Below are 9,593 nucleotides of genomic sequence, written 5' to 3'. Positions count from 1 at the left end.
CCTGGATATTGTCCAGATCTTGCTGTATTTGGACATGGACTGCTTCAGTATGAGGAGTTGCAAATGGTGCTGAACATTGTGCAACCATCAACAAACATTGCCACTTCTGATCTTATAGAGTCATAGAGGTTTACAGCATGGAAACAGGCCCTTTGGCCCAACTTGTCCATGCTGCCCTTTTTTTTTAAACCCCTAAACCAGTGGTGCCCAAAGGGTGTGGCACGCCACACTGGTGCGGTGAGAGAGGATGGCAAGTGTGGCGGGAAGATTCAAGGACAATCAAAGAAACATTTAAACATGGTTTAAACAAGCATTGTTTTATACTTTCTGGATGTCCCATGATCATATTATAAAGTGGTTGTGTTCTATGTTATGAATCAAGCACTGCCAGGAGTTGTTTTTTTTTGTTTTTGAATGTATTTCTTATCAATAAACAATTCGGTGCGAGAAAATTTTTATTCCAAAAGTACAGCCCAGTGAAAAAAATTTGGGAACCACTGCCCTAAACTAATCCCAATTGCCCGCATTTGGCCCATATCCCTCTATACCCATGTAACTGTCTAAATGCTTTTTAAAAGATAAAATTGTACCCGCCTCTCCTACTACCTCTGGCAGCTTGTTCCAGACACTCACCACCCTCTGTGTGAAAAAATTGCCCCTCTGGACACTTTTGTATCTGACCCCTCTCACCTTAAACCTATGTCCTCTAGTTTTAGACTCCCCTACCTTTGGGAAAAGATATTGACTATCTAGCTGATCGATGCCCCTCATTATTTTATAGACCTCTATAATGATGGAAGGAAGTTCATTGATGAAGCAGCTGAAGATGATTGGGCCTAGGACACTACCCTGAAGGACTCCTGCAGTGATGTCCTGGAGTTGAGATAATTGACCTCAAACAACCACAACCATCCTATGTGCCAGGTATGACCCCAACCAGCAGAGGGGTTTCCCCTTGATTTCCATTGACTCCAGTTTTGCTCGGGCTCCTTGATGCCGCACTCAGTAAAATGCGGCCTTGATGTCAAGGGCTGTCACTCTCACCTCACCTCTGGAGTTCAGCTCTTTTGTTCACATTTGAACTAAGGTTGTAATGATGCATTGCGGCAAGTTCTGAGCACAAGTCTTCAGGACTATTGACCTAATATTGTCAGGGTCCATAATATTGTCAGGGTCTATAGCCTTCAGTGTCTTCTGCCGTTTCTTTATATCATGTGGGGTGAATCAAATTGGCTGAAGACTGACATCTGTGATGCTGGGGCCCTCCAGAGGAGGCCTTTCTGACTGAAGATTGTTGCACATACTTCAGTCTTATCTTTTGCACTGATGTGCTGGGCACCTCCATTATTGAGGATGGTGATATTTGTGGAGCCTCCTCCTCCAATGAGTTGTTTAATTGTCCACCATCATTCACGGCTGGATGTGGCAGGACTGCAGAGCTTAGATCTGATCCATTGGTTGTGGGATCGCTTAGCTCTATCACTTGCTGTTTGGCATGCACATAGTCCTGTGTTGTGGCTTCACCAGGTTGACACAGCTTGGTCTTAAAATAGTAGAGAACACTGTCCAACTGTTATCCTTCTTTCAGTCAGCTTCTGGTACATATTCATAATATCATTAGGTGTGCCTGGTGCTGCTCCTGACATGCTCTCCTGCACTCTTCATTGAACCAGGGTTGATCCCCTGGCTTGATGGTCATGGTAGAGCGGAGGATATGTTGGGCCATGAGGTTACAGATTGTGGTTGAATACAGTCCTGTTGCTGATTGCCCACAGCACCTCATGGATGCTCAGTTTTGAGTTGCCAGATCTGTTTGAAGTCTATCCCATTTAGCACAGTGGTGATGCCACATAACGCAATGAAGGGTATCCTCAATGTGAAGATGGGACTTTGTCTCTCCTACCAATACTATCACGACAGAAGCATCTGTGGCAGGCAGGTTGATGATGATGAAGTCAATTATGTTTTTCCAACTTGGCTCCCTCACCACCTGTCACAGTGCCAGCAGAGCAGCTATGTCCTTTAGAATCCTGGCCGCTCGGTCTGAGGTGGTACTACTGAGCCATGCTTGGTGATGGACATTGAAGTCACCAATCCAAAGTACACTGTGTCCTTGCCACCCTCAGTGCTTCCTCCAGTTGGTGTTTAACATGGAGGAGTACTGATTCATCAGCTGAGAGGGGACAGGATAGTAATCAGCAGATTTCCTTGCCCATGTTTGACCTGGTGCCATGAGACTTCATGGGGTCCAGAGTCGATGTTCAGGACTATTCCCTCCCGACTACATACCACTATACCACCCGCCACCTCTGCTGGGTCCGTCCTGTTGGTGGGACAGGATATATGCAGGGGTCATAGAGGTTTACAGCATGGAAACAGGTCCTTCAGCCTAACTTGTCTATGCTGCCATTTGTTTTTAAACCCTTAAGCTAATCCCAATTGCCCACATTTGGCCCATATCCCTCTATACCCATCTTATTCATATAACTATCTAAATGCTTTTTAAAAGACAAAATTGTGCCCACCTCTACTACTACCTCTGGCAGCTTCTTCCAGACACTCACCACTCTCTATGAAAAAATTGCCCCTCTGGACGCTTTTGTATCTCTCCCCTCAAACTTATGCCCTCTAGTTTTAGACTACCCTACCTTTGGGAAAAGATATTGACTATCTACCTTATCTACGCCCCTCATTATTTTATAGACCTCTATACGGTTACCTCTCAGCCTCCAGAGAAAAAAAGTCCCAGTCTATCCAGCCTCTACTTATAACTCAATCCATCAAGTCCCGGTAGCATCCTCATAAATCTTTTCTGCACTCTTTCGAGTTTAATAATATCTTTTCTATAATAGGGTGACCAGGACTGCACACAGTATTCCAAGTGTGGCCTTACCAATGTCTTGTACAACTTCAACAAGATGTCCCAACTCCTGTATTCAATGTTCTGACTGATGAAGCCAAGCCAAATGCCTTCTTCACCACACTGTCCACCTGTGACTCCACTTTCAAGGAGCTATGAACATGTACCCCTAGATCTCTTTGTTCTGTAACTCTCTCCAATGCCCTACCATTAACTGAGTAAATGCATTACCTCGCATTTGTCTAAATTAAACTCCATCTGCCATTGGTCAGCCCACTGGCCCAATTGATCAAGGTCAAGGGGTGGTGATGGCGCTGTCTTGGACATATCTGTAAGGTGTGATTCCGTGAGTATGACTATGTCAGGCTATTGCTTGACTAGTCTGTGAGACAGCTCTCCCAGTTTTGGTCCAAGCCCCCAGATGTTAGCAAGGAAGACTTTGCAGGACCAACAAGGCTGGGCTTGCTGTTGTCATTTCCAGTGCCTAGGTCAATGTCGGGTGGTCTGTCTGGTTTCATTCCTCTTTGTTCCATTTGAGTAGCTTGCTAGGCCATTACAGAAAGCATTAAAGAGTTATGCGAATCTGGAATCACATGTAAGCCAAACCAGGTACAGACAGCAGATTTCCTTCCCTAAAGGATATTAGTGAACCAGATGGGTTTTTACGACAATCAACAATGGTTTCATGGTCAACATAAGACTTTTCATTCCAGAATTTTATTGAGTTTTTAAATTCCACCATCTGCCATGGTGGGATTCAAACCTGGGTTCCCACAGCATTACCCTGGACCACTAATACCACTGTGCCATCGTCTCCCCTGTGGATCTAACAGTGGAAGTAACTAAAATGGAAGACAATAGATTGGTTTAACCATTACACAATTGCCTAGAGCGGCCATTTTTTGAGGGGGAGCAAAAAACAGATGAACTATTCACGAAACTACATAAATAAACAATCATGCTTTGGCAGGGGGAAAGGTCTAAATCTACTGCTATACATCCACATATACCACTAACATACAGATAGATTTCCATTTATTTACATTGCAATGTTCTCAAAATTCCATATCACATTCCACTCTTGTTTATGAGAGTTTTAAAAATTTGTACATTGACATGACTATTCAAAAATGGCAAACCAGTAAATAATATTGAAGAACGTAATTTATTTCAGCCCATTCTACTGTAATGGTTATTGTGCAAATTGCTACAATTTAAAAAAAATAATCTTAATTGTGACAATGCTTCAAACCTTCTCCCTAACTAGGTTCTTACTAAATGTAATGACCTTGCCACAGCTGTGATGAACAAACTTTTAAAAAAAGGAACCACTTTGAAGCAAACAACTTCTTCTGGTACAATGCTCTTGCCAGGCTTTGCATAAATAAAAGTTAACATGTCTCCTGTAACACTGCACTTGTTCAGGAACATGATGATTTAAAAAGAAATGAATGATAAAAATGATAATCTACAAAATGTTTTACAAAAATTTGAAATGATCATAATTTGTTAATAGGCTTTAAGCTTTAAATGAAAACCTGCCTCACTTATTTGTCTTATTTCAGACAATGGAGTGGAACGGTCAGATATAGCTGTGCAAAAAAAAACTTTTGAATTGTTGACTGTTCTCAACTGTGAAGAGTCTTCGGTAATCTAGGTTTTGTGCAACGTGCCACAATGTGCGGCTGACCCCTTTGGGAGTTAAAGCGGAAACAGGTCTTGCATTTGAAAATGTTAAAGCACTACAGTGATTCCTCAAAACATCTGTATCCAAAAGTTCTAATCATTTGTTTGAGCATAATTTCTATCTGCTGAGGAAATAACTTAGCAGTGTGGGTTTAAGACACAGGTGCATTGCATCCCCTTGTTTATATTCCATCCTAGACCCAGTCCCAATAGACTGAAAGTGCCACTCTATGATAACTGTAATCTACCAAGCAAATAGAATTTGCACTTAAATGTTTCCTTTTCACAGTGTGCATCAGTCTGATGCTACATTTAGTAGATAATACCTTAATTGAGTTCAGTGAATGCTTGTTTTCTGGTCAGGCAAATGAACTATCATGGCATTATTTTCAACTCACGTTCCACCATTATCTACTTAGTTTTAAACCAGTACAGCACTTTCACTTTTTTCCTTTTGGGTTTATCGCATCTCCATAAAGTGACAAAGAATGTTCATTTGGCCAGCATTGTAGCAACCACATTGTATGTATTCGGAACAAACCAAACTGGGTGTTTCAGTTTGCCTGACCTGTCATATAAAAATTAATTGCAGGATGTTGCGAAAATGGCTTGGCTCCAAGTATTTCATGTCACATTCTATTGAACTTAGTTTCCCCATTTCTAAATTTGTGAACTTCAAAATCACTAAGTGATTAACAACTCTGCAACAATGCATTCTATGATCTTCTTCACGTGTGGCATATTACATTTAAATCATTTCTCTTAAGCTAAATATGAGAACCTCTTCCGAGAACCTGTGTTTATTTCCAATTAAAATGCACTGTTAATTTCCACTTTTAGATAGGGTCAGTAGTAGCTAATTCATTGCTATTGTAATGACTTATAATACCATTCACTGCAGTGGAATGCGATAAAGAATTGTGACGTTCCTGATGCAAGCTGTTTAATTTGCATGGTTTGCTGTTCCATTGTAATTAAGGAAAGAGCAGTCTATTATTTAGTTACACAATGCCAGATGGAGAGTCCTTGGATGACTGCTGACATGTGCCAAGCATGTTGTCTGCCTGTTGCTGTTCAAGGCTCCATCTACTTCAGAATCTCCAGGGGGCATATTATTCTCCCCTCTGAAAATGGTCTGTGCAAGGCACTCTGCAGTACTTGCAGACAAAATAAAAAAGGCAAGTTCAAGTTAGAGTGTGTCCCTTCCAGGAAGTTAGCAGTTCCAGAGTGTGTATGAGCTCCTCCTTGTAAATAATGTGATGATATAGACACGATTAAATAATTTTAAAAAATATTCACGTTTGCGCATTTCATGGTTTAAACATCTTCTATTATTACACTGCAGATAAACAATAAAATCAACTAAAGCCATATTCTTTAAGGTGGCAGCAGTAGTGATTCAACCTTTGCACTTCAGTCTCAGTGCAGGCTTTATTAACAGAGATAGTGATTATGTTTGTTTCCTTAAACCTTTTTAAAAATTTTCAAATTTGGCCATGGCTTTGCTACAGCCAGAGAGGGAAATACCAACTTGTTTTTGCTTCTAATGTTAGTACAATTGATGCTCAATATATTGTGGCAGTCTCTTTTTAGATTGAGGTATAGATAGATCCCTTATAGTAATGTTCAACTAGACTACTAGCAATGCTGAGTTTTATTTTCTGTGTACTGCTACAATTCAGCAGGAAATATGTTAAAGCAATTCATTCATTTTTTGTTTAAGGCTTAGTGTCAAAATCTTAGTTGTTATTCTGTTGGTAGAATAATTGGTGTGGTCTGCAGCCTTAATGTACACAGCAAGGAATAGCAACTGCATTGATCTAACTTTTGCCTTCAAACAGGTACAAATTTCATGGGAGACACAAATACACCTTAGCAGATACATAAAAAGCTGACTATAAATACTGTTAAAACTCCAAATAATTTTGACAAATTTTTTAAATTTTGGCCATGAAGCTAATGATTTAATACATGAAACATTTATTGTATGTAGAAGAACAAAAAGGTCATCAGTAAACAAACAGACTTTTAAATTATTAAAGCACTCACTAATTTTTTTTTACAATTCTGATACTTTTATGAGCAACACTGTCACTCTGAAGGTCATCAAGCAACTGACAAAGAATGGGACTAACATCCCATTTTAAAAGCTAAACTCTCCAGCGCTGGTATAATCATAGTGACAGTTCACGGGGAGGGAGGAGGAAAATTGTGAACATATATTTCAAATTCTTTCCAACTACGCAGCTTAGTATTTATTAAAGAAGTGCTTTTGCTTTTCCTCATTTTGCTTTGGACAAAGTATACTCCATTCACCTGAGGAATTAGAGCAGAAGGAAGTAATGAACGTGGTACCTCATTAGTAACTCTGCATCTCCAGCTTCTGCAGAAAGGCCAACAGCCCAGCCATTTTTCATTGCTGTCTGTGCAGGCTTACATTGGACCATTGTTCACTCTAAATGATCCTGACATTCAATTACCAGGAAACAATTATGGCTGGTCTGCCGTTTTAGGCCACTTGTCAGCAAGGACTTTCTGCTGTCATTCCTTCTTGTGTTCTCCTAATCACTCCCCACTTGGGTGTGATCCACCCATATTCATTTCTCCATCTTTTAAACAGTTTCAGCAACACTGCAAGATACTGCCCTACACAGTTTCTCCCGATAATCCTGCATAATAGCTCACCAAAAATATATAGAAGATAAGGCTCTGATCAAGACAATGGGCTGAACTATCATTCTCAAGTCAGGAGCTCAGAGTCAGGGAAAAAAAACTCAGGAGGATGTTTCCCAGATTATTTGGGAAAATTCACAATTCCTATGCAATCCTATGCCCATTTACCCAATCCACCAATTTAGTGCCAAATCATGCCAAACCATGACCCCCACCTTTTCTTTTACATCTTCCATTCCAATTCACCTGGTATCCGCCATTGGCTCACGTCAGGATTCATGCTGAGAGGAAATAAACTAAAGTTCTAAGTGGATTCACTATTTTAAAAAACGTCTAGTTGATAAAAAAAAACACTATTTAAACTACTAAATCACTCATAAAAGCAAACATTTCCTTCAAGTACTTAATCCTCTGTAAATTAAGCATTTATATTCATAGACTTTATAACCACTTGGAACTGTTAATCAAACTGTGAACTGACAGGCATCTATTTCACTGTGATGTTAGGTTGTGGAAGAAGTCATGTATTACAAATCCTGTAACGATAACTCTCAGGTTCATGTCAACAGATCGAGTGAAATGGCAAGCGTTGATTTTTTTCAAACTGCAGCCTTTTTTAAACCCAAAAGGCAAAAGAGTTAAATGTCCTGGCAGCATCAATGACTTCATCCATTTTTATGCACATTCATGCCTACTTTTAACAATCCAAAGACCTCTGCCAAAAGGCACCTGACCTCTTCCAAAAGGGCCCTGAACCTATGCAAAGGGTTGCCTACCTCTCTAAACAGGTTGCCTGTCTCTCCAAAAGGATTCCCTATCACTCCAAGATGATACCCTGCCACTTCAAAGGAATCTGGTATGTTTAGACATTTTTCTGAAAAGTGCAAAGCCCAGAAGCTGTATTTCTGAAACCTAGGTGATGAAAATCATATCTGATTGAAAGCAGCTGCCATTTTACATATGTAGCTGTTTCCATGAATGATGAATGTACAAACTACAACCTGTCCCTGTTCAACATCCTCCCTCACCCCTACCCAGGTGAAAATGGTGGGTGCTGGGTTCTGGACCCCCGGAATTGGGGCTCTAAAGTTCTAAGTGTCTTCATTATTTTTTTAAAAGTCTAACCAATAAAAAAAACACTACACTTAAAGTCCGCGATCCTCTGTGTCTTCATGAGATTTCAGGCCAATGTTGCAACAATAACTGTTCTGTAACAAATTATTTGAATGCATGTTTTCACATATCACCATTACCCAATATAACTGAATAAAAATCTATTCTGAAGGAAAACTTTGTAATAATCTGAGTCACATTACAACATTCTTAAGTTACATTCATACCTTCTCACTCGCAGCCACATTTAACATTCCTTCACAATCAGTCACATTTATTTATTACTCATTCACTAGTAATATTTGTTTTATTCTCTCACTAGCAGTCACAATTGTTTAATACTCTTTCACTAGTAGTTATTGCAGAGCGAACAATCAAGCAAAAGTAGTTTTCCTCCAAAATGATTACAAGTCTGTCACCTGTCAAATACATTAAAAAATCATTTCAGGCAGAAACAGTAAAACAATTGTTGAATTTAGGCTACAATATTGAAACATTTTTAGACCTCCTCCTAGGAATGAAAACTCATATGCATGAATATAGGTGACTTATGATAATGATGTAGATAAAACTAGTCACCGGAAATCCTAAAGCATCTCAATATATTAAAGGCTCAACCTATTAGTTTTTTCATTTTAAGTGATAAAAGTGATTACTGCACTGATTGGGTTTCTCCTTTTGCTTACCTACTTTGGAAAAACTCTTGACATCAATATGATTATAACATTCAAATATAAAATAGCCCAAGAAACTTGTACTAATGCACCATTACTAGAGCCCTTTTTATTATTCGTTCATGGGATGTTGGTGTCGTTGTCTAGGCCCAGCATTTATTGTCCATCCCTAACTGCCCTCGAGAAGGTGCCTTCTTGAACCACTACAGTCCAGGTAAGTACACCCAGAGTGCTGTTAGGGAGTGAATTCTAGGCTTTTGACCCAGTGACATTGAAGGAACAGCGATATATTTCCAAATCAGAATGGTGTGCTTGGAGGAGAAACTGTAGTGTGCTGGTGTTCCCATGTGCCTGCCACCCATTCTTCTAGGTGGTAGAGTTCGAGGGTTTGGAATTTGCTGTTTAAGGAGCTTTGGTGAATTGCTGCAGTGCATCTTGTAGATGGTACACACTGCTGATACTGCGTGTTGGTGGTGAAGGGAGTGAATGTTGAAGATGGTTGATGGGATGCCAATCAACTGGCTGCTTTGTCCTGGATGGTGACAAGCTTCTTGAGTGTTGTTGGTGTTGCACTCAATCGGGTAAGT

Source organism: Mustelus asterias, unplaced genomic scaffold (genome assembly GCF_964213995.1).
Source record: "Mustelus asterias unplaced genomic scaffold, sMusAst1.hap1.1 HAP1_SCAFFOLD_2454, whole genome shotgun sequence".
NCBI lineage: Eukaryota > Metazoa > Chordata > Chondrichthyes > Carcharhiniformes > Triakidae > Mustelus > Mustelus asterias.
The sequence above is the reverse complement of the archived record's forward strand: the minus strand, read 5'-3'. Positions refer to the sequence as shown.